Source organism: Sphaeramia orbicularis, chromosome 14 (assembly GCF_902148855.1).
Source record: "Sphaeramia orbicularis chromosome 14, fSphaOr1.1, whole genome shotgun sequence".
In the NCBI taxonomy this organism is placed as follows: domain Eukaryota; kingdom Metazoa; phylum Chordata; class Actinopteri; order Kurtiformes; family Apogonidae; genus Sphaeramia; species Sphaeramia orbicularis.
In genome coordinates, this window is record NC_043970.1 from 36,781,401 (window position 1) to 36,808,313 (window position 26,913).

Genomic DNA, 26,913 nt, shown 5'->3' on the forward strand with positions numbered 1-26,913 from the left:
AAAGATTTATGCCTTGGTCACACTAACAGATATTTTGTAAACTTGTAAATTTCAGGTGTAACTTCATTACACAAAGACATATTAGACATGAGGAAAATAGGGTGTGACGCCATCGTTTTCCAATTTCTCACTTTTCGCAGAACACACAGATAGACACAAACAAAAATTTAGAAAATCTACATTTTAGTTCCTTTACATGTGGACCAAATGACTAGAAAAATATGTGTTTTATTAAATATCTGCATTAGTGTGGACAGGGCATTAGAATTTCACTTGTTCTACTTAAGGTGAAAATCTCTGTGATTATAGATAAGCACAGCACACTTTACCCTTTCTGCCATTTCTGTGGTTGTCGTACTAACACTTAGCCACACTTTGAAAATTCCCAACTATATTTAACCAAAGAGCCGCTATCGTAGGTTGAAATGGAAGCCAAAGTGGAAGTATTGTTTGACTGACGGGCTCCACTTGACTCCCATGGAAAGAATGTCGACTTCCATCTACAAATAGAAAGTCAGTCATTTTTCCAGGCGTCGCTCTGGTCTCATTTGCTATATTTGGGTCCTCTAATGAGTGTACCGGCGATCCTTTTGCAAATTATTGCTCCACTAATAAGATTTTAGGGCGAATGGAGAGCCTTGATGTCTGCCATGTGGGCTTTGATTGACAGCTGGGATCCACAGCTCGGAGTCTGACTCTGTAGAGCATCTTGTTACTGAATAAAAAGTTGTTTTTTTTCTCGACTGTAGTTAAGAAATTATACCAGTAAGACGGTCAAAAGATTTAGCTTCTGAAATGTATCATGTAGTTTACTGATATTTGCCTTATGACTGTATCTTAGCTACATTAGCTAAAGTTGGCTTTAATGCAAAGATTGATGAGCTCTTCTACTAATTTGGGTTTTTATACATTTATTAAACACTATGACGTGTGTAAACACTTGGAAAATACTTCAAATAATATGGCAGTGTTTAATGTACTGAAGGATAATGACTTAGGTAGAACAACAATGCCATTTGGAGCACTACTTAAGCCAAATTAATGCAAAACTAGTGCATTGACCCATTGGGAACCACGGGTTCTAGATCCTCTGATACAGTTTACTCCTTTACTTCCTTTACTTTCTTGGTAAATTCCACTGGTATTTTCAGTTGAATAACCTCTCAGCTGATGATTCTATGATTTTGAGCATAGCAACATGATTGGCCATTGGGAGGCTATTGTATTCCAAAATTACTAATATCTCCCAAAATATTGATCCTGTCAACTTGCCGTTTTCACTAGTCTCTTCCTTGACCAAAAATACGCAAATATGCCAAACTGCAGCTGCCAGCTCTTTCCGGATTTTGTGTGATGCCCGAGACACACAGACAGAGTCCACTTCCCCTCTTATAATTTATTATTAATTATTAATGCAAAGAGCAATACAAAACTTAACTAAATGGCTTTTTTCAGGTATAATATCAGAAGTTGGAACCCAGTGGACTTCTTAAGTAAAGTATTTTTAGTATTATCTTCTCTAGTTTTACAAATCTTCATACAGATATGGAAGTAATAATCATGCAAAATTATGTGAAATGAGACATTTTATGGACAATTTTAATATTTTCTTGCTAAAGGACCACCAAACTCTCAAGTTGTGCACCTAAACTTAGTTAAAATGAAATATATGAAGATGAAGTAGGTGGTTTTAATTCAGATGACATAAAAAAACTTCTGGGGCAGAATCTGCTATTGCCATGACCCCCAACGAAACCTTGGGTAAACCCTGATTTAAGCAGCAGAACCCGCTCAAACTCTTATTTAGGCAGTTTTGGCTTCATAAGACACAACCATGGGCCTCAGCCTGACTCCATACCTGGCTTCATCCACCTTCACACCGTCTATGTCATTAACTGAGGCTGAAAGAAGCTCTTCTCAGCTGCTTGAACCTCCTACTTGGCACTTTGGTTGAACATGGAACAATGGAGGCGGCGGCAGCTGTAACCTCTCAGTGTCTGAAAGCACCTTTGTCTCTGGAAATTGGATTTCGCTGGATTACATTTATACTTGATCTCTGCTCCACACTTTAAACTCACAGTTTGCATTTCCCACACACAGCAGTTTCTCTTCCAAAAGTTACATACAATAGTCAGATAATGCAGTGGCTGAACATATTCGTCAGCTTATGTTTGACATTAATGTTCCAGAGACTCATTACTGGTTCAGTTTCTGTGTGTTTCTTGATTCAACCATGTAAAGCATTGATGTGTGTTGTTCCTGGAAGCTGCCCATTGGTTGATGTAATTCATTTGCACTTCTGACCACGTCTACCGCTGGATGATTGCATCTCAGTTGCATCTTGGTTGTTTTTACACCTGAAGTGTTTTTGATCCTCCTTAACCTGCTTCCCCTGGGTGCTTATCATTAAGAGCTGGTGTTTATTTGAGTAAAATGAGATTCATGTGGAGCTCTGAAGCTACAGAAAACAGTTTTTGGAGCTTGTTTCTGTGATTTTCTGATGGCGTCTTCTCAGTCAGAGCATGCGTAGTTTTATTTTTGGGTAAACTATGTGTGTAAATGGAGCTGGCAAGCAGTGCAGCCGCCTAATTAATTTCATTCCCAGAAACTTTCCTGGTTTGGCTGTTTTTTTGATGATCCCTACAGTATGATCACTTAATGAGTGTTCTCCCTGTAAGTGGGTGGCTACTTGGCAAAAACAAAGCTGCTGACCAAGACGTGGAAAAGGGAGATCTGTGTCTCATACACAGCGTGGATTAAAATCTCATGGGTGTTGAGCATTTTCGAACAGAAGGAGCTGTGTGTTGGCTGTTACATGTAAGTGTTGCTCAAGACATATTTGGTTTTTATCTGGGCTGTGATTTGAACTTTTACAGGTTTGATGTAGATTAGTGAGTAAAGCAGCCAAGAGATGAATGTAGACCTAAAGAGAAGCAATAGATGATTTTATTTAACCCATAAAGACCCAGTGCTACTTTTGTGTCCAAAATGAATTTTTCTCTCCATTTAACCTTTCTTAAGTGATCTATCGCCATTTATTACAATATTATCCTCTGTGTTTTTCATGTTTTTCTGTAAACCGTGTATTTTCCCATATTTAATTTAGATGTTCTTGAAAACTCAGTTAATTTAAAGGTTATTATATCAAAACAGAGAAAACTGAAGAAAAAGTGTCTTTTTCAGCAAAATATATCAATAACAAACCAAATGTCTCCATCCACTCTCTTTGATGAAACGCCATGGGTTTTACTGGTGAATCAATGTTTTAGAAGATGACAATAGTTGCTTATCCATTGGACATCTGCGCAAAACTTTACCGATATTTACTAAATGTTGAAAAAACTGAAGTGCGTAATGTCGGTTTTTCCATTAAATCACAAATTCGATGATTTGTTTATTTATTATTGTGAGATGACACGAGAAGTCACTCCATAAACATGGCAACGAATGTAAATATGCTGTTGATTTAAAGATATATTCATTATTATTATTATTATTGTTATTGTTATTATATTACCCCTTTATCTCGTACTAAATTAAAAAATGATTGGGTTTCCTGGTGTGTCCACACATACCGCGACATGTTTCTTCTTCTTTGCTTGTTGTAACGTACGTCAACATTCGTTTTTTTAATGGACACTATGAATAGCCCCACTACTTCCCGAACTTCAGGTGGATCCTTTATTTCCTGTCTTTGATTATTGGACACAATGATTAATCCAAGTGTTTCTGCTACTTCTTGATGTGACTACTGATTAATTAGGTACACCTGGATTAATCAGTGTGTCCAATAACCAAAGACAGGAAATAAAGGACCCGTCTGAAGTTCAGGAAGTAATGGGGCTGTGCATAGAGTCCATTCATCTGGCTCTAGTTGCGAAAAAAGGTCTTTCCATTGCAGTTTTGCATGTTATACTATTTGCGCTACGCCCAAAAAACCACCTCTTGCCAGCGCAAAACCTTTTAATCGAAAAATGAGAAACTGTCATTTTTCCTTTAGGTAATTTTTTATGCGTAAGTTATATTTGCGCAATTTGAGGGTCAATGGAAAAGCGACTAGTGTTTCCACGTTCACTACAGAGCCTCTGAACGTCCAAATGGATCATATCTGATGACCATGAAAAGACGACAAACTGTATTTACATGTATTGATAGGCTTAATGAATGAGACGATATTAAACATTTTAGATCAGTAGATGCTTTTGGTTACTAATGGATGTTTGAGTCTTTATGGATTAAGTATCTTCTGATGGTAAAATCCAAGATATAAGCAGAGGCGAATAGAATGAATCACCCCACACTTCAGAGAGTCTAAACTTACTTGTCCACTAATATTTTTTGCAAAATTCACCTGGGATTTCGGAGCCTGCAGATGAGGCTGCATCCTATCAGCATCCTAGAGTGTATGAATCTATTTCCATGCTCTTAGGACTTCAAACAGCTCACTCTCTTTCTGCAGTTCTTTAAAGTACAGCCTCGTATTCGACTCGTAGTGGAGGTGTGCATTTCCCCTCATTGCAGCAAACGTTTCACTTGGAATCAGAGTGAGATGGCTGAGCCCTGTGGTCCCCAATAAATCGTCCTCTTAATTCCAACATTCCACTTCCTGGATTGAGGTCACGCATGTTGTTAAAATCAGAGGGTGCATCTCAGCTTAAAACCCCTTGCACACTGAGCCGCCCTTCTCCCCCCCCAAAAAAAAAGAAAATGAACATGTTAAAGTTTGAAGATGTCGGTTGTTATTTTTAGATGTAATTTTCTTGCTGTCGGCTTCAAATTGAGCCTCCACTCCCTGGCATTTCATTATACACATCGAAATCGGATCACTTCCTAAAACCCACTACTTGATCCTTAGTTTTCTTTTTGCAATGAGAAAGACATTTAAGGGTTTAGAATAATTTTAGAGTATGACTGGGTGTATCAACAAATAATTTAATCTGGATTATGTTTTAGTAAATTGCTGCTAATAACTACTTTTTTCTTAAATGGGTCAAGCTTGTTGCAATAATTTTATTTTAAGATCAGCTTTAGTTTTATGATCAGTTCGGTTTACTTGTCACTGGAATAATATAAGCCTAACAATAGTTTATTTATACACAAACAGTGCACAATGTAGACAAATGTATTTCATTGAATATATAATTAAAATTGGTATTTTTATCCACCTGTTAGGCTTTGTGAACAAAAATTGCACACAGAAAATCTGATGGAAGTAGTTAAAATATACAAAGATTATTTCTGAAATACAGAAGTGATTTTTCTTTTATATCACCAAAATATATCATAAAGTAGATACCAATAGAAGGTGGCAAATTATGCAAAAATAGTGATGGAAATTACAACTTTAAAAAAATATATTTCTGGTGTTTTATACAAGTGAATGGATGTGATTTTCATGTTTTTAAACAAAAACTTTACAGAAACTACTGCAACCTGCAAGCAGACACAAACAAAAATTCACTCTGAACAGACTTAAATACACTTGACTCGATTTAATCGGAAATAGCATAAACAACCCATAATGCAGTGTTATAATACAAAATAGTAAAACTAGGACTGGGTGATCTCACCATCTTGGATCACGATCAGCCTTGATTCGATTCGTGATGTACTTTTCAGAAAGACTGTGCAGATTAAAAAACAGTCCTGTCAAAACTTTTCCCATTCATCTAACATCATTCATCGGTGTAATTACGATATTTTACAGAGGAAATGATGAATAATTACCATCAGTCCTTCAGCCAGATTCTAAACTCTGAGTCTGATTTATGTAAATGATTAGAATTATGCTAGTGTGAAAACTGTATTTATTCTATGATGGTGCAAAATGGGCCGCCACAGTGTCTGTTCATTAACGGAAACACTGCAGCTGGATATTTGTAATACACTTCTAGATATACTATGTAATTTTGCAGAATTTCTAGAGAGATACAATCACATCAGTCAATCAGATTTTTATTATACAGCATCAAATCATTACAAAAGTTATCTCATGACACTTTACATATAGGGTTGGTCGAAACCAGACTCTCAAACCAATTTACAGAAACCCGACAGAATCCTCCAGGAGCAAACACTTGTGAGCTGTGACAGTGGCAAGGAAAAACTTCCTTTTAACAGGAAGAAACCTGGAGCAGACCCAGACTCCTGGAGGATGGACGTCTGACAGGACCAGCTGGGGTTAAAGAGAGGGTAAAGGAAGAGAAAAAGAGAGAGGGAGACTGGGGGAGACGGGGGGAAGCAGGAAAAGACACATGGATGCACAGCAAACTGAACTTGAACTGTTAAAAAGTAGATCAGCTGGTGTTAGTATAATTACCAATAACTAGAACAAATGTTCATAACTGTTACTACTACTGCAAGTACAAGTATTAACAGTGGATGTACTACTACTGTAACTGTTACTACCAGTGATAGAAACCATTACCATCTATGTAACCATATGTAACTATATAATGAACACACATAGAGTCATCACACACAGCCTAAGACTCTATAAACCAGAGAAAACCAGAGGATCACTTAGAGTTTAGTTGTAACTCTCCTGTATTTGACATGAGAAAATTGTAATTCATATCATGGATCATGATTCAACCTCAAAATATCTGAAGTGTTGGACAGATCGCTCAGCTCTATTTGGTCCTCGGCCCATTTCAGGATCAGGATTAACTTTATTGGCACATAAGGGAAATTTTCTTGGACACAGAGCAGCAAACATATTCACCATATACTGCACAGGGTGGGGAAGCAAAATTTACAGTGAACATTTAGTTGTTTTTTCTCAGCGGGCACTACGTCAATTGTTTTGAAACCAAACATATATTGATGTCATAATCATACCTAACACTATTATCCATAGCTTTTCAGAAACTTTTGCCCATATGAGTAATCAGGAAAGCAAACGTCAAAGAGTGTGTGATTTGCTGAATGCACTCGTCACACCAAAGGAGATTTCAAAAATAGTTGGAGTGTCCATAAAGACTGTTTATAATGGAAAGAAGAGAATGACTATGAGCAAAACTATTACGAGAAAGTCTGGAAGATACTATTAAAGAAGAATGGGAGAAGTTGTCATCCGAATATTTGAGGAACACTTGCACAAGTTTCAGGAAGCGTGTGAAGGCAGTTATTGAGAAAGATAAAGGACACATAGAATAAAAACATTTTCTATTATGTCAATTTTCTTGTGGCAAATAAATTCTCATGACTTTCAATAAACTAATTGGTCATACACTGTCTTTCAATCCCTGCCTTAAAATATTGTAAATTTTGCTTCCCCACCCTGTGCATCCAGGGTGTTTGCAGAGGTCTTGAAAGTCTTAAAAAGTATGGACTTTTGATACGCTGTTTTAAAGTCTAGAATTTTGTGTGAAAATAAAGTAAAGTATGGAAAAAGATTCTCTCATAGTTGAATTTTACAGTATGCTCAAAGGCACACAGTCATGTAAGATAAGAAGTACATGAGGAAAGCATTTAAAAACTAGATATGATTTCACTAACCGGTCGGTACTGGAATGATTCTAGTGGAACCTGTTTGTGTAATATCCATGTACTTTTGTGATTTTCATATGTTTTGAAAATGTTTCTGTCAGTAAAACATAATTCACTGCGAATTATGCATTCCTACATTTTTTAAAATGAGCTTTTCTACAACACACAACAGGTACAATCTCAACCAAAAAGTAGGCACGCGAGTATGAAAGTACATAGAGTCAAGATCTTGGGGAAGAAAATAGCAGTTTTGATAAAATCTGGAATTTTTATGTAGATAAAGAGTAAGCACCCTGTACAACATATTAAAACAGATAAAAACAAAGTAGTCGTCATCCATTCTCTTTGGACATTCCTTGGAGAACAAAGTAACTTTTGCATAGAAAAAGTAGAACAGTTATTGACTGCTGTGCTGTGCATTTGACATGAATGTATCTTTGAGAGGAAAAACAACAAATAAAATCACCATTGAAAGGCTCAAGTGAATTGTTTCATGCTACCAACATAAAAAAACTTGTCACTTGGCATTCATTTATGCATCCCATATAGAAGGAATTACATTGTAAATCAGGTACTGTATATCTGAGGTATTGTCCACCTAGACCTAGACTACACCGCAAAAATCAAAATCTTGCCAAGTGTATTTTTCTCATTTCTAGTCAAAATATCTCATCAGACTTAAAATAAGACATAACTTGTAAGTGAGATACAAGAACTTATTTTAAGACAATAGATCTTGAAAAACTTGAATCTTGAATTAAGCAAAAAAAAAAAAAAAAAATGCCAATGGAACAAGTGAAAATTATCTTGGTAAGATTTCTTGAAATAAGATTTTCAAGATCTATTGTTTAAAAATAAGTTCTTACATCTCACTGAAAAGTTACTCTTTAGGTCATTATGTCTTATTTTAAGTGCGATGAGATATGACTTTGACTAGAACTGAGAAAAAAAACACTTGGTTTGATTTTGATTTTTGCTGTGTAGATGATTCAGGAAACAAAGAGAAGTTCTGTTGCAGCCTGTCTTTACAGTTGTAAGTTCCTGTTGTACTTGGTATTCCCACTTAGCTTCATGTTCAGGGAAGGCCTTCACTCCCACTCAGCTTAATGAAAAGTAGCACCCCTGTTGCTCGGGGCAAATGGTACACTTCATAAAAGTCACCAACCTTTAGATGTCAATCAATCTGGTATTTGGGCCAAGGAGCAGTGAGTGACGGCTGCTGTCAGGGCCCCGGGGGCCCAGCAGCCTCCATTTTGGTTCAGTGAACTAGTCTGTCGGGGGCTCTTGGCTGGATAAGTTGATAGGAAAGATTGTCAGCAGAGATGCTTCATGTGTGGCTGTAGATTGTTGCAGAGTCCTGTCAATTATGTATGAGGAGTCCACAGAGCTTCGGTGTTGTGCTAATGTCAGGGTGTTTCTATTTTCAGTCCCCAGAAAGATGCCTCGTCTGTGTTTATAGCACGGTTATTAACGCTGTTGCATTTGGAGCAGGTTGACTGTTAACACCTTTACCTGTCGCAGCTAGTTTTATTTATTTATACACCCCAGGTTGCTTGTAATATTACTTTTTTTCTGGCTAAAATTTGCTTAGAGGTCTTATTTATGTCTTTGTGCATAAGAAATCAATATAAGTGAATCCCCAAAGGAACTTTGTGTTGGTAAATGCAAGTTATGCAAATTTACAGGATTTCAGTTCTGTTGCAACATGTTGATGGTCATATGAACTATGTTTTCAACTCAAAAATGTCCAATTTCATCACAATTAATGCTATATTTTCATGTCACAAATGGCCAAGTTATATTTGAACTGAATTTACCTGAAAAACAAATATTCTATTCTTTTAGATTCCCCAATTTTTCTTCCAAGATTATATACTACATATCACATGTTTTATTTTTACAGGTTGCAATATGGAGTATGGTGTTGATCCATCCTGCTTATGTTACGCGAATAAACACATTAAAAATGTCACACAGTTTTCTAATAATAAGCATTTTTATAAAGACATAACAATTCTATATTGTTATTTCCTCTTTAGTATGATGATAAACTATACAATAAATAATTCTGATCCTAGTTTTTGCACAGGGATCATTTGTGGAAACAGTGACATGGCTGCCGAGCATCAGTATGATGGGATCCGTAACAACCATGTCACATCCATCCACTGCCACATTTTGTGTTTTTGTGTCAGCTGTTATTGTTTTAGATCCACAATACTAACATTTATGAATAAGAGGATAATTAGCAATAGTAAGTATATGTTTATTACTAATAAAGTACTGGTACTGACCAGAGCATCATGGGTAATGTCACGTCCGTCCACCAGCAAAAGTTTTCACATACACGTGCTATTGAAAATCCAATATTTCTGAAAATATAGCTTCCACTGTCAAATGATATCAGTAGTCTGTGTACAAATGGATTAGCATTATTTCAACACAGTTGTACGCATTTCTTACAACTTTTTTTTTTTTTTTTTACAGAAATGGCCACTCATTTGACCCCCTAAGTAAATTTTAGCCGTTTCACATATTACAGCTGTTGAAATCATAGTTAAGATTCAATACTTCAACTCTGCAAATGCACAAACTGCCCCTGATTCAGAAATTCTACCTCAGGAGATTCATTAAGCTTTGATTAGCTTTTATTGCATGGAAAACTACGAAGCTAATTTTGACTAGGTTTCCAGTTAGCGGCTGTGAGTGCATTAACTTTTGTCTGTACCATCACTCAGTGTCCGGGGGTTGTCACCTAATTCTGTGCAGGGGAGGACGGGGGGGCGGCTTCTTATCTAGTATTGCCTTCTTGTGTAACCTCAATTATTTATCTGAAGTGAAAGGAGCATGGAGTTGTGTTTGGACTACTGCTGGAGTTCAGCATGGATACAGACACTATCTCTGCTTGTCTCTGGGCTCGCGAAAAGACAAGTGTTGTGTTTTATCCTAAGCGGACTGTCTTGCAATAACCTCACAGCCTCAGATCTGCAGGGGCCTAAAGCAGATCATAGCAGTTACAGATATGAGCGTGTGCTGTATACTGATCACGGCCCGGCGTTTCAGGAAGGACGGCTGCTCTCATATCCGAATATACCGTCCCAGTGTCCTTTAGCTGACTCATCTTAAAGCCATCCAGCCAGTAATTGCTGTATCCCTGGTGCTGCAGTCAGAGTACACGAAATGGGCACATCATCAAAACATTGTCCGGTTGTATCGACATCTTGTAGTACCGCTGTGGAGTTAGCAGTAGGGACTATTGAAAATTCTATTTTCGTTTAATTCCTTTGATTAGAGCTGGGGGGGGACGTCAAGACAGAGTGATATTTCATTGCCGTTTAAAGGGCGCATTTTTCAGTCGAGGTGTGCATTTATTCGGTCGTTAGAACTGGTCATTTGAGGGGAAATGTTGGCAGAATCTAATTTTAGACTTAAAAAAAAAAAGAAACAGGGGAACACTTGTGGACACTTTTTGGTGTGCGGTATAAAGGAAAATAAAAAAGTTTATATGTTTTAAAGTTTAGATGTTAAAACTCCATCAGGATTATCATAAACTACATTTTAACTCCTTTTACCAATTGGAATTATAATAAATTCAGCAATACCTTCATGCTGTTGGGTTTCCTGAATTGATTAGTTAATAGTGATAGAAATAGGACATTTTCTGTTTTCATTCTGGTATTTTTATGCAGGTCAATGGAGGTGATTTTCATGGTCATTCCAATTCATTTGCAATAATTTTGCTTGGACCGCTTATGAGCTGAAACTAAAGCTTTACATAAACTACTGCATGTTAAAGCGGACACAAAAGGACTGAACAGACTTAACCCATAAGGACCCAGTGTGACATTTGTGTTAGTTCCAAATGAATTGTTCTCTGTATTTTAATATTTATTTATTGTAATATTATCTTCTGTATTTTGTGTTTTTTTTTCAGTGAAAATCAGGTATTTTTCTACATTTAATTTCCTAATCATGTAAATGTTCATAAAAGCTCAGAGTAAAGTTGAGGATTATTATATCAAAAATAGAGAAAATTGAAGAAAATGTGACTTTTTCAGCAAAATCTATCATTAACTGAGCATAAACCCACTGTCTCCATCCAGTGTTACTGATCTAACTCCACTGGTTTTACTGGAGAATCAATGTTGTAGAAGGTGGTGTTTCCACATTCACTATGGAGCCTCTGAACGTCCAAATGGGTCATATCTGATGACCATGAAAAGATGACAAACTGCATTTTACACCACTTATTTACATGGATTAGTGGATCAACAGGGATTAAACAGTGTCAGTAAATGATTTTGGTAGATGGTGGCTGTTTGGGTCTTTAAGGGTTGAATTCACTCAACATGATCATAAAAACCATAAACGACCCATAATGCTGTTTTATCAGATCTAGGGTTGGCTTAATATGATCTTGATTTGATATATAATCTACTTTTCAGAAGGCAAGGCAAGTTTATTTGTATAGCACATTTCAGCAACAAGGCATTTCAAGGTGCTTCAGACAGGACGTTGAAATACAACGACAGGGAAAAAGAAACACATTTAAAACATTATAAAAGAAACATGTAAAAGGTGATTAAAAACAGCAAGTAAGAAAACGACACATAAAATCCAAAAATGTAAAAGCGCACACATATTAAAGTAAGGGTTGCAGTGCAGAGTTTTGAAAGAGAATTTAAAAAAAAAAATTACAAAGTAAAAAGCCTTTTAGTCAAAGGCAGCAGTGAACAGGTCAGTCTTTAACCTTGACTTAAAAGAACTCAGACTCTCAGCAGACCTGATATTTTCTGGTAGTTTGTTCTAGATGTACAGAGCATTGAAACTGAACGCTGATTCTCCATGTTTAGTTCTGACTTTTGGAACTCAGAAGGATTGTGCAGATTAAAAAGCATTCCTGTCAAAACTTTGCCACTCAGCTAACATTCTTTCATTGGTGTAATTACAATATTTTACAGAGTAGAATGCAGTAACCTGTGAAGCTGTAGCATTAATGTCACTAATCAGTTTGTTCATAGTGATACTTTAGCACCTACACCAGGGGTGGGCAATCCTGGTCCTCAAGGGCCGGTATCCTGCATGTTTTAGATATTTTGCTCTTCCAACACATCTAGTTCAGATGATAAGCCTATCATCAAGCTCTGCAGAAGCCTGATAATGACCTTCAGGTGTGCTGGAAGAGGGAAACATCTAAAACATGCAGGATACCGGCCCCCAAGGACCAGGATTGCGCACCCCTGACCTACACTGAAGTGTTCGGTTTCAGTCCACATTAACTTGCAGAGTTAATGTAAAAAATAGTTGTAGAAATAATGATGAATAATTACTATCGGTCCCGGAGCTGCAGAGTCAGATTCTAAACTCTCGTAGGAACACTTGTGGACACCTTTAGGGGTTTCTGGCTCCTACTTCCAAGGTGCATGAAGACGAAAAAAAAAATCTACATGTTTAAACTTCATCAGGATCACCATAAACTACATTTTGACCCCATTTGCCAAATGAAGTTGAAATCAGTTCAGGAATACCTTCATGCTGTTGGTTTTACAATCTGACAGCAGAAGTGATTAAGATGAAGGGCAGGGGATTCATTCAGTGGATCGATTTGCTCTTTTACAGACATGTTTCTGAATGGAACACTGAGATATGCAGAGCCTGGACTCTTTTAAAGCTAGGCTGAAACAAGCAGTACAAGCCTGTGGGGGCAGTGTTATGATCGGGGATTGATTCAGGTGGCCAGGTCTAGGTTCACAAAAATATGTGTCCATAAAATGATGGAAATAAATGTGAAATTACGTAAGTATATTGTGCGTATGTGTGCCATAATCTAAGTTAAAGAATATTAGAGTGTAGGAGGGTGTGTATGTGTTTCTGTGTTTACTTATATGATGCTAACACCCCCATTTTTTGCCTCTTTGGGTCTGATCAGTTGGTATGTATCACTCATGTCCTGATTCACTCGTTTACATGACACTTTCCAGAAAAAAAACAAGACAACCATTTGGTAATTGAACACAGATAATGAATTATAAGTGAGTCTGTTGCTTTTGTCTCTATATTTACCCCGCCCCCTGAAGGTGAGGCAAGGGGTATTGTTTTTGGTTTGGTTTGTTTGTTTGTTAACACTTTAACAGCAAAACTATTGGTTCAATTCATACCAAATTGATTTATAGATTGCCAGTGACCCAGAATAGATGTGGTTACATTTTGGGAAAAGTAGGTCAAAGTTCACATTTTTTATGATTTTTAAAAAAAATCTTCCAATTTACTTATAATGGGCGAAATACATGCTAGGTGTGGGGTTTGTTGTGCCTGGCACCACTTGTTCTGCATTTTGTTGTGATAATACTGGTCACATTCATAGCAGTCATGTGACATATGTTTGAAACATGCTGATGTTCAGAGCAAGGTTATTATCGTTAACGAAAACTAACGAAATGACGAAAACTAGAATTGTAAAAACATTTTTGTTAACTGAAATAAATAAAAACTATAATTAAAAGAAAAAATGATAACTAACTGAAACTGTATTGTGTGTTTACAAAACTAACTAAAACGTATAAAAATTCTGGATAAAATTCCCTTCATTTTCGTCTCTCCCAATGTCAGATTGATATAAATTCAATTTATTTCCCTCAAGCAATTTTAGCTGGCCCCATACGATATTTAACGGTCTGTCACTTCTTGCCACTTGTCGTTTAATTGTCTTCTCATCCCCACTCTACCTGGAAACATAGAGACTAAAGTTGAGAGAAAGCAGCAGAGTCCTGTACGGGATTTATCTGAATTCAATGGTGAAGAAGAGAAATGATATAAAGAAACTAAAACTAAACTAAAACTAAGCATTTTGAAAATAACGAAAACTAATAAAAACTAGCAAACTTGCTCTAAAAACTAATTAAAACTAACTGAATTAGAGAAGAAAAAGTCAAAACTAAATAAAACTAAACTATAATGAAACATCCAAAACTATTATAACCTTGGTTCAGAGATCATTTCTGAAACTTTGAGTGGATAGAGCTCAATTAACATGGAAGTGGTATTTAACAGTCTTTTATGACCCATTGGTTGGATTTTCCATTAAGGAAAATTACGTTTTCATTTGTGCAATTAGACTCTCTTTGGAAGAAGAAAAAATCAAATCAGCAAAATACTTGAAAATGAAATCGATCAGGAAAATGACAGTCTCCTTAAAACTAATAATGATGCATGGATAACCTCTTGCTTATGCTGATGTTTACATCTAGCTGTGCATCTTTCTCCAGCTGTGTTTTTTATGGTATGTCTCATAGATTGCAGGCTTCGTTAGTGTGTTGGTAAACAGCTGCAGGTTTGGCGTTGGACATATGGACGGACAGATGTACACAGTAGCACAGTCCCTAATGGGAAGTTTTATTCTAATGAGCGAGTAGGCAGGGACTGTGAAGGACTCAGAACATGTTCATGAAGCTTCCTGCTGCGCTCAGCCTGATGCATCACTCTGAAGTTTTTTTCAGGCCACTTTAACATGTTGAAGTGTAGCCTCCTAGTGTGGCCACTGCATCTGTGTTCCATAAAAGTACCTGCGTATGATGGAGAGTTTGGTTGAAGTGTTGCTGAAAAAGCTGCTCTGCTCTGATATTGCTTGTCAACTCTCCAGCTCTCCACTTCCTCGGGTCTGGGGTCTCTCACCGGGATTGTCACCACACAACGTTATAATAAACCTCTGAAGTGATCCTGACATTGTTTATAGACAGCGATAATACATTCTACTTCCAGTCCCTGTCTGCAGTCAAATGCAACCAACGCGGTGAAAGGAAAACCTTCCCCGGAGTTGACAGTGCTTTCCTGTTCTGCTCCGAAATCCCAGAAGAAGTCAGATCGATGCTCGCCCACTGCCAGCTTCACAGACATGGAGACATGAACACTGGCACCGGCGGGCAGAGGAAGCCGTTAGATGCATGAGTGAATACAGTATGTTCACTGTAACAGGCAGACCGGTGTGACTGGAACGACGCTCCAGACTCCTGCAAACTCCCTCAGCTGATTTTAAGAACATGAACTAGAGCTGCTGATGAACCTGTGTGCTGCTTTACATGTCCCAAATCATATGACACTTTTACATTTTCCATATATTTTTCATACACCGCCATTCTGTAGCATAGCTGAAACAATACGCTTATTATGAATAATAGTAATATAATTATCTTAGTACTGTTTAGCATAGGGGCGGTTGATCTGGCAAAAAGATCAGATGATGATGTTTTGTAGGAGAATCACAATAATCCACAACCTGAACCACAGTTTTATCACCTATAATAAAATACAGGGAGTAACAACCAGACTATATATTTTCCTAGTGTGTGATACTTTTTGTTGTTTTTATCTGTGTATAAATTCAGAATTTTTTGCATAATTTTCAACCAAAATTTTCAGCTGTCACTAGGGCTGTGCAATTAATCAAAATTCAATTATGATTTTGATTATTACACGTAACGATTACAAAAATTATGTAATCAAGAAAAAACGATTATTAATTTTGAGTTGTTTAATTCACGCGCACGCAAGCTACCATGAGCTGCTCTGCCCCGCCCCCTTCTAAGCTCCAGCTGCCAGCTAGCCGGCAGGTCCACCCCAAGAGGAAAGTTGTACCTAGCGGCCTAGAAAAATAGCAGGAGAATCACAGCAGAAGTGCTTGGTAAAGAAAAAAGGCAAGTCAAATTCAATTGTATGGAATCACTTTGGGTTTGATGAAGAGCAAAAACCCATTACATGCAAAAAGTGTTTCGTAGTTGTGTCTGCACCGACCGGTAACACAGCAAACCTTTTAACCATCTAAAGTTTAACCACCGCCGCCTTTATCATAATCTTATGAAAAACTAAAACACAAAAAAAACTCTGTCTACAACTTCGTCCGCAATGCAATCTTCAGTCTCCGAATCTCTTTACGCTGCAACTCCCGTATTAACCTAACTGAAACCTCACGGCACGCCACTGAATTTACTATGTTTCATACTACATTGAACATACTTGAATTTATAATTTGCACTTTACGTGAGGTTTTTTTTTTTATTGCTCCAGTTCTATGGCAAGTCTAGAGCAGTTTAATTCCAGTGCACTGTTTGTTTACAAAAGGAAACATACTTGAATTTACAGTATACTTATTTGCATTCAAAGATTTTTTTGTTTCGTACAAAAGTGAACATACTTTGTTTTAATGGTTAAAAGCTTTATTTATATTTAAAGAGTATATCTTACATTGTTTTGCAAGAAAAAAAAAACAACTTTAAGGTTTACGAATAATCGTTTTTAATAATTGTGATTTCAATTATTGCTAAAATAATCGTGATTATTTTTTTTTCTATAATCAAGCAGCCCTAGCTGTCACACATTCTTTAAAACTCTGACAGCAGCCATTTTAGTAATTTTATTTGGGATTTTTTATTTATTTTTTTTAATGTCAGCAGGACCAATAGGGTCTTTTAGTCTGCATTGGTATTTATTGATTATTTATTGTCGATTATTTAAATGCATTTATTCGTAGTCGCTTCCAATGATCTTGTATTTGTGCACTGATTTATTTCTGTTTGTCACATTGCACTTTGGATATGGGCTGATGTCGGTGGTAAGCTGCAAATAATTGCCCGAATGGGATAAATCAAGTTTTCTGAATCTGAACCTGAATACAATTATAAAACGTTATAATACTGACAATATTTAGATGAAGTAAATATGAGTCAACATTTTTATCATTATACAGATAAACTGCCATAAATTAAACTGTGACTTAATTTGTCTTGTTGGAGTTTTATAATGAATCAGAGGTATTTTGACAGAAACCAAATATGTTTAGTAGTTGATGGTCTTATGGTAATTCTTTGTTTAACCAACCATTTTAGGACCTTATCTTGAACCTTTGAAAGCACTCAGAAAAAAAAAAAAAGCAACTTATCGATTAATCTGGAAAATTATTGACAGATTGGCAATGAAAACAAAGCCCTGTTATTTGATACATCAGAACAGCTACAACCTCACCTCATTCTAGTAATGTTCTCTTTTTAGTGACATTACACAATAACAATAGACCTATGCATGGTTCCATTCATATCATTTAAGTTTTTTGAACTCTCTTCGAATATTTTGTACAACGTTTTGGCAGATCTAGTCATTTTTAAGTTCTGTTTTTCTGTTGCAGATGCAGCTGTGGTTGTTGCATTCATACCGATTGCTTTTTATATTGCATTGTTTGGCGAGGCCATGTAAATCACAGCTGTTATTATACTAATGTTGGTATGCTGTCACATACCTTGTACACCAGTAGATGAAGCAACAAACCTCCCATAAAATACACCCTGAAACTGCCAGGATCTTAAATCGTACCATGATACAAATTCTGCATCACGCCACCTATGAGTTCACACCCATCCCACTTTACACCGGAGGGTTTTTCATTGCGTCGGTGTGGTTTTTGTAAAAGCTTCCTGTTAACGTACACCTTACTGCTCTGTCCTGTCCTGTATACTTTCTCTGAATACTGTACTCCATTTTACTCCCCCTCCCCTCCCGTCATCCTGAGCTGGCCAGCTTCCTCCCCTGTCTCATTTTACAGCCTGGCCCACTGATGCAGCACAGTCAGCTTCCTCCACGCCGACTTCTCCAGACCCATTAAACATTCATTGGATAGGGCCATAAGATATCTCGCCATGGCCTCAGCTGTTCTACTCTAAATTCAGCCTCAGACCCCGAGCTTCACATCATAACCCTGATATTGCAAACCAAGAGGCAGATTCTATAGGAATGGCTGTATATGCACCGGGTAGACAAACAGGACTCATTGATTGTGTTGGTGTCTGGCACAGTACAGGACACACGATACCCTCGATGCTGTACGGCAGCGCTGTCGGAGAACGTAGGGTGATAGAATTTGCAGATAAATTGTTGTGGTTTGCAGTTAATTAAGGCCAAAATAATAATAAGAGTATTTAATGATTACTTAGGCGTGTCTTTTTCATTTATCAGCATTCACAGAGGAGGTGTAACTGTAAGTACCAAAGCAAAATCACGCACTAGATTCTCTCTTTCTGCTTCATTTAGGCACAACCTCAGATTTAATAGTCATGAGATGTGACTGGAAAACAAAGTAAACGTTCATTATAGGTGTAATGATTTTCAAAATGTATAGTCTGGATACTATCAGTAAGGTTAAACTAAAGATGCACGTTCTCTGAAATGAAGCCAGTGTGAAAATATCTTTAATTGTAATACCACTGATGGCCACTAGATGCTGTTTGAAAAGGATTTTGCTCCCATAGACTTACATCAAACTTCTATCTCCCTTTATCGTCTTTGTCAAACATCTCTGACAAAGATTTTTCACTCGCGTAAGTGTAGGTTTTTTTGTTTTTTTTTTTCCAGGATTCATTCTGATCTCATTTGTTATATTTGGACCCTTTAATAAGTGCTCTAGTCCATCTTACATTTTTCTTCTGTAATAAGATTTCAGGCCAAATGGAAGTGTTAATGTCAGACCTGTTGGGTTTTGACTAACAGTTGGGATTGACAGCTCACTGGTGTGCTCGCCAGACGTTCTGCGTATTTAATGAAACAATTTTTTTTTTTTTTTTATTCAGACACATTCAGACAGCTTGACTCTCGTTGTGTTAAATAAGTTCCACTAATAAGACCACCAGAGGACTCTCTAATGCAAATTCTGAAAATTTTAACATTAGCTCACCTATCTCTGTCCATTTTGTTTGACGAAATACTAATGTTTGGCCCCAGAACTTTTGTGATTTTATTTTGTTTTAATGTTATCCTCCTCAAAAATGCTTTTCACTGCAAAGGACTTTATGTAAATTAATCTTTTTTAAGTATCTGAAAAAACTGTGGCATTATGCCTATCAAGACAGTTATTTGCTACTGGATGAACTAGTGATTTCCCAATCTGGATTTTTTGCTTCCGAACCAATCCGATTTTTTTTGGGATTAGTTTTGCCGATACCTATCCAATACCAATCCGACATGAACTTTTTACAATGAAATTTTGATTTGAATTTGGCGTCATTATTGATAGGTTATTATGCTGTTATTTTACTTGAGATCACAACTGGGCTGCATGTGGAACCTGAACTAAAACAAGTATGACACCTTTGACTCTTAATAACTTTAGTATAATTTTTGCACTTTTCAAATTCATACTGTGGGACAAATTAGAACCGTATATTTTCCACTGTTGTAGTGTGTCTATGGACAGGTCCGTACAGGTATTATATGGGGGTGTGTTCGGTGCCGTGTGTTAGTGATGTGAAGCGGGTTACTCAAGGGTTGGGTTGGGGTGGGTCAAAAGAATGTCAGTTTATTCACGGGGCAGGTTGGGTCAGATCAAATAATTCTGAAAAAGCCTAACGGGTTAAAAAAACACCCGACTCACGCATCACAACCGGACCTTTTAATGAGTATAAGTGCAGAGTGAAAGTGAAACTTATAGATGCTTTACTAGTTCCTCTAAGCCTCCCTCTGTTGTGCAGCTTTTCCCTACCTCTGGAAACTTTAATTTGAGGGGGCAGGATGCTTGCCCACCCCCCCTTCCCGAATCAGGCCCAGATTGGCCCAATCTTGTGACTAAATCTGATCCGATCTTCTAAAAAATGCCAGATTAGCAGCCGATACTGATCTGTAGGTGGGATCGGGACATCCCTAGTAGAGCCCGACCAATATGGGATTTTTGGGGCCGATGCCGATACCGATATTGGGGGCTAAAAAAAGACGATATCCAATATCTCGGCTGATATCTGATATTGGCTGATAACTGATATATTGGCCGATATATGAAATAAGAACACTGATCTACACAGGATATAGTAATCTTATATTAGATAATTGTGGACAGGGGGATAAACAGTTGCATAAATCTTTGTTTATCTCACAAAGATAATTTACACAACTTTCAAACGCAAACTATGCAATCACAAAAATAAATAGAGCAAAAAATATTACTGACCACAAAATTATGTTTTCCCTCACAAATTTTGATGTGTCTGCCTCACGGCACTACAATTTCCCATGTGGACTAAGGACTAAACTGAGCATGTGCAGAGTGAATTAGGTGAGTCCTAAATTGTTCCTGATTGGAGCAATTGCAAGAGTTACAACTGACCCGTGTTACAACTGTCCCCAGTCTCCCCTTCACTAGTAATACCCAGGTGTGCCTGCAGAACCAAACTGTGAGGTAGACAGGAAGCGCATGGAAATGGGTGTGTGTGGGGGGGTGAATAGTTCATAAAACGGGGTATGTGATTTTCAGAGGGGTGGGGGGGTTAATCGGTTGGGCTCTAATCCCTTGCATGTACTGCAAATGTCCAAATGCGTACACTTGTAGGAACTGTGCTCATCTGTTCATACTATAGTGTTCTTCACAGGTTTATTTATTGTTATGAGACTTATGAGTAGCTAACTAGCTCTTTAAAACCTAAATCAGTTCATATACTGTCTGAATATGAACCCAACCCTTTATGGCAGAGCAGAAAGTGTCGCTATATCATTAAAAAAAAAAAAAAATTATTGTTGACTATTAGCAGTTGTTTGAGTCTGTGTGTCCACGACTCTGCTAAAGCATGGGTGATGGATCAGCTTGCTCTTTTCCACGGCTGGCTTCATGGTGTTAAGTAACAACCTACTTAACCTATTGCTGACATTATCTGTTCTTAATCATCCCATTAAGAGGTCTGACTGTTGTCTCAATACAAATAGATGATAGTTTGCTGAAGAACTGACAGAAATCTAGTCATTATGTGCAGTGTAGCAGCTTTGGACAAAAAAGATGAAGAAAGAAGCTTCAGAGCAGGTAGTGCACTATGGACGTGAGGTGAGTAGGGAGTAGCTGTCATGTATAAATAGAGACATATTAGTGGGAGCTGCCATAGTGTCTCCTCCAGCATCAGGTAAAAGTTGCTTACGGTGAGAATTGGACTGCAGCATTTCGCCAGCATTACGGGATTTTTGTCCTGGATCCTCCGTAGATCCAATAATGTCGTATAATCTCATCAGAGCCAGTTGTTCAGTATCTGCCACAGTTGTAATGTTAGCGCTGTCTCCTTCCCTTCCTTTGACCTTCTTTGGTATTAAAGCGTGAGGTGTGTGGTCTTATTTGGCAGCAGTCGGAAATGTTTTCTCACTGCAACTTCCATGTTGCTCCTGTAGGCTTTCACAATGCTTGTTTATCTGGTTTTCTGTGACTTTGTCGGAGCAAAGACAGCGGCACATTATCGCCTAATGAGCAGCCGTGACTAGGACTACACTGATGAGCGATCCCTCAGATAGCTGATGGCACTCAGCTCTGCCTTTTCCTCTGTCAGATCTCAATTGGACTTTGTTTATCGATTGTGGTCGGCAAACACAGGTCAGGTCCGAGGAGACAAGATGGTGACTAAACGGAGTGATAGCTCATATAACTACAAAGATATGTTTCAAAGTGACTGTTCCCTTTGATGTCAACAGTTCGCTGCACTGGCTAGGATTGTAAATGTCTCTCTTAAGAAACACTTTCGCTTAATTGTGGGTTAAAAAGTAAAAGTGTCAATGTGAGAGCAATAACTGTATGTAAGGAATGCTGACTATAATGATATCATGAAGAAAAGATTTGGGGATTTGGGCAAAATTTTTTGTAATTGAGAGTTTCACTGTTATATAAGCTCCACTTTTCAAATGAATAATAGATTTTTATCATTAAATAAATGTCAAACCATTACCTAATGCTAATTTTAAATGGGTCAAGTAAGGTATGCGCCATGGGGAGTATGTGGCAGTAATGCTGCAAGGCTAGCAAATATTTTAAACCTGTTTATAGTGATTTTTAAAACAAGTTTGATGAAGTTGTCATAGGCCTGCAGGATGTGGTGAAAAGCCATATTGGGATTTTAGATGTTGATTTCTTTACTTGCTTGGTTATCAAATAAAATGCACAAATTTAAATTAGTAAACTGCAAATAAGTACGATAATAATAATAATACAAAAATTTAAATACTTAAAAAAAAATTCTGTTATCAGTGTCACTAAATTCTAAATATCACCAAACAAGGTTCATTCTGATGTGGACCTTTAAAATGTTGATTTTGTGATTATACATTGCACAGACTAAAGCCTGGTTTTATAGCCATTTTATGTCTTTATAGAACAATATTAGATCTTTGAGAACTTAGAAGTGTAAAAATACATTTTGACCCAAGGAATAAAAAATGGGATATGTGACACAATATTAAACTTTATTTTTTTTATAAATGTCATTGATGTATCCGTGCTGGATGATAGATAATGATAGATAATGTTAGTATTATGGATGAGTCATGAATTTTTCTTTGTGTATATGACTCAAGATATAACAAAAGTTTCTGTATTAAATCTAGTAACAGTTGGAAAGGGCATTAATGTGCACTAAAATAGAAGAAGCCATATACTCATAAAGATGTATTCACAGTTTTGCAGAAAACGACGAAACATTAATATTAAGTTAAGACTCAGTATCAATTAGACATCAAAACTCGATTTACTGAATGCATGCATGAGCCCTCCATGCCAGGGGGCGGCTGTGGACTCCGGGGGCTGTGGCGCCTTCTTTCACTGAGGTCCGCTCCTTTCTGGTGGGTGTGGGGCCCCAGTTGGCCCTCTCCCACTGGTTGGGATGCGGGGCTGTGTTGCTGGTGCCTGGTTGCCGGGGTCGGCGGCTGCCTCCTGGTGCGGATGGCTCCCTGAGACAGCGCCTCCTCTTTTACTTTTATATTTTTGTTCTGGTCTACCCGTGCTCAGCCAGTCTTCTTAAGTATGTGTGAGCTTGTGGGTTTGCATATATATGTGTGTGTGTATGTGTGTGTGCGGGTGAGTGGGTGGGGGGCGGTACTGATTTTTAAACTGATATGTAAAGCACTTTGTGCTACAGTTTTTAATGTATGAAAAGTGCTATATAAATAAAGATTATTATTATTATTATTATTATTATGTATCTCAGCTCGAAAACATACCACCCAATAGTGTGGTGTAATAATTGTTTTTTCATCGTAAAACAAGTGGAGAGAAAATAGGACTGACAACAAAAGCACAACCACTGTCTTAAATGATGAAGTGTACGTACCCAATGTGCATGCAAAGTCTGTACTTCTTGGTCCTCTCATCTCCAATAACAATACCGTAATGGTGTCTCCGTGTGGTTTGATGGTGCATGGCCTGCTGGTGCTGCAGAAAACTTTAATGATTTTTCCCCAGAATCAGCAAAAGAAGCAGCAACTACTTCCCAAAGATAGTTAGGTGCACCTGAAGTGTGACCTCTCCTGTAGTTGTGGTCGTCTTTTGTTGTCGTCAGGTGAGGCACATTAAGGGTGAACTCGCAATAAATAATAAGTGAAGTTCAGTGCTGCTGATTTGTATGCTCCGCAGTTCACCGCCGGGGTTGACCAAAGCTTACAGCGGGCCTTAAAGTAATCCTCAGAAGTGGTCGAAAAGAACAGCCAGTGGTTTTGGCTGAGAAGAACAAAGTAAAACCTGCTACAGCTTAGATAACAGTTATGTAATTGGACAGTGGCTGTAGAATCAGGAAACAGTATCTTGTTTGTGTAAATGTACTGATATGGTGTGAAATACTGTTGGACAAAATCACATGCACAGAGTTTATGTGGTTCTCAATTAAATAGATTCAATTATACACATCATATAGCTAAGAGAACATGCCTGGAGGAAACTGTTAGAGATGATCTTTAGCTCCATCTGGAAGTGCGTGACTTCAGGATTGTCAAAGTGCTGTTATTAAAAGACATCTGTTGGAATGACTTGAATATTTACAGTGTCTGGTACCAGGATCTGTTATCTTTACAGGTTCCAAAAGTCAGAATAGAACTGGGAAAGAAAGCTTTTAAATGTTCTGCTCCCACTGCCTGGAAGAACCTACAGAAGGAGATCAAACTGAAGGAGCTGGTCTCTTTTAATACATTCAGTGTCATTTTAAATGAATGGGAAAAGGACAAATTTGGGTGTATATGTTTTTTCTAATTGATTGAATCGAGTTCTGCTTTGAGATACTTTTAGTACCTTTTAAAATAATAGTGACGTTTTATATGTATGTTCTTAGCAGTTTTAAATTTGTTTTCAGTACTGACTCTCGTTGTGTTTATGTATATACGCTTTTGTGTCTTCTCGCTTAGACTACTGCAACAGCCTGTTTACATGCTTAAACAAGAAGGAGCTGGCCCGTCTACAGTTTGTCCAGAACTCTGCTGCCAGGCTCCTGACCCGCACAAACAGGAGAACCCACATCACTCCCATTCTTAAATCCCTCCACTGGCTCCCTGTTCTATATCGTCTTCATTTCAAAATTCTTGTGCTAACTTTCCGGGCCCTACATGGCCAGGCCCCTGCATACATTGCTTCCCTGATCCAGCCCTACAGCTCGACTCGTAGCTTGAGGTCTTCAGGACAGCACCTGCTGATGGTTCCACGCACCTGTTTTAGCACATGCGGTGACAGGTCTTTTAAAGCTGTGGCACCACGTCTATGGAATGACCTGCCTCTACACCTACGGTCCATGGACTCTGTAGAGAGCTTTAAAAAACACCTCAAAACCCTTCTGTTCAAAAAGGCTTTTTAGTCTCCCACCTGACCCAGGGCCACCATGAACTGATTACACTCTATGTATTCATCATAAAGTACTCCATGTGTCCCCTCCCCACCCTCTCTCTCCCCCAGTCTCTCTATATCTTTATCACTCTCTCTTTTCTCCTCCTTTACTCTCTCTCTTTAAACCCAACTGGTCAAGGCAGACAGCCATCCTTCAGGAGTCTGGGTCTGCTCGAGGTTTCTGCCCGTTAAAGGGAAGTTTTTCCTCGCCACTGTCACCAATCACAAGTGTTTGCTCCCGGAGGATTCTGTTGGGTCTCTGTAAACTTGATTTGATTCTGATTTGAATTGGTAAAGCACTTTGTGACTCTGTCTGTGAAAAGTGCTCTATAAATAAAATTTACTTACTTACTTACTTATATAATGCCGCATTTCCACTACATGGAACCGGCTCGGCTCGACTCGGCTCGACTCAACTTGGGTACCAGGTACTATTCTTGGAGACCGTTTCCATTACAGTATACTACCGACTTTACAGTACCTGGACGTCATAGTGATGCGGCGTGTTACTTCTGTGTCGTCTGCTCAGAGAGTTGCTGATAAACTCGCTTGTTTCATGTTGTCTTGTCAAGCTCATGCTGAATTTGTACGTCTGCCACCAAAGACTGAATCTCCTCGACCAACCATGGTGTAGTGTTGCGGGCTGTCATCATGTGGATTAACCTACCGTTATATTTACTGCAAACTTCCACATCTGTTTTTTATAAAACGGTGGGTCACAGAGACAACTGTCTGACCAATCAGTGGTCTGCAGTGTTTACACATCACGCTTTAGTATCTGTTCCCCAGTGTTGGAACCTCGGCGAAGGTGATACCAAAAAACTAGTACCGGGTACCAGATTCCAGGTCCTTTATCGTAATGGAAATGCAGAAAGACTGAGTCGAGTTGAGTCGAGTCGAGTCGAGCCGGTACCACATAGTGGAAACATGGCATTAGTGTGGATGTATGGATGTAAATTCCATTTTGTGTAACTTCTGCTGCTGCTGTCTTGGCCAGGACATTCTTGAAAAAGAGATTTTTAATCTCAATGAGCTTTTTTTCCTGGTTAAATAAAGGTTATAATTAGGGGTGTGTATTGGCAAGAATGTCGCGATATGATACAAATCACAATACTAGGATCATGATATATCATGATACTGTTGAAAAGGCAATTTTTTTTTTGGTTTCTTTTTTTACAATGATTATTTCCTGGAAGAACTGAAATATGCCAGAAATATGCACAAATACTAAACACGTTTTTATTTGATCACAACAGGATCTAATGCTATATCACAAAATGTTCCTGTGTTCAAACTGAAATTACATTTTACAGACATTACAGTTTAAGATCCTGCTGAAGTGTTCATATTCTATTAGTTCATAACTAATATCATAACATTATTTTTGTACAATTCCAACAAAAGAACTACAATATGCCTCTCTCAGACAGTAAAAAGTGCTTTTAGGATGCTTTAAATAACCATTATTTAATAAAACAGTGTTAAATAATAATAGATAAAATATAAACAATAAAGAAAACGAAAAAACAAAAATGAACCTCCGCCATATCTGCATTTGAATAAACACCTAAAAATATTGATACAGTACTTTTTAATATCGATACAGTATTGTGAAATGAAATATCGCGATATATTACAAAAATGATATTTTCTAACACCCCTAGTTATAATAATAATAATAATGATGATGATGATGATGATGATGATGATAACAATAATAATAATAATAATAATAATAATAATAATAAAAGCAGAGAACCTGTGCATTTTGCAGATATTTATGT

General features: G+C 37.6%; 1 protein-coding gene across 2 annotated transcripts in view; it reads left to right on the forward strand.

The window, feature by feature from the left end:
• The window catches only part of igsf9bb (immunoglobulin superfamily, member 9Bb), a 206,006-nt gene that overhangs the window by 9,816 nt on the left and 169,277 nt on the right, over window positions 1-26,913 (forward strand). The window lies entirely within an intron of this gene.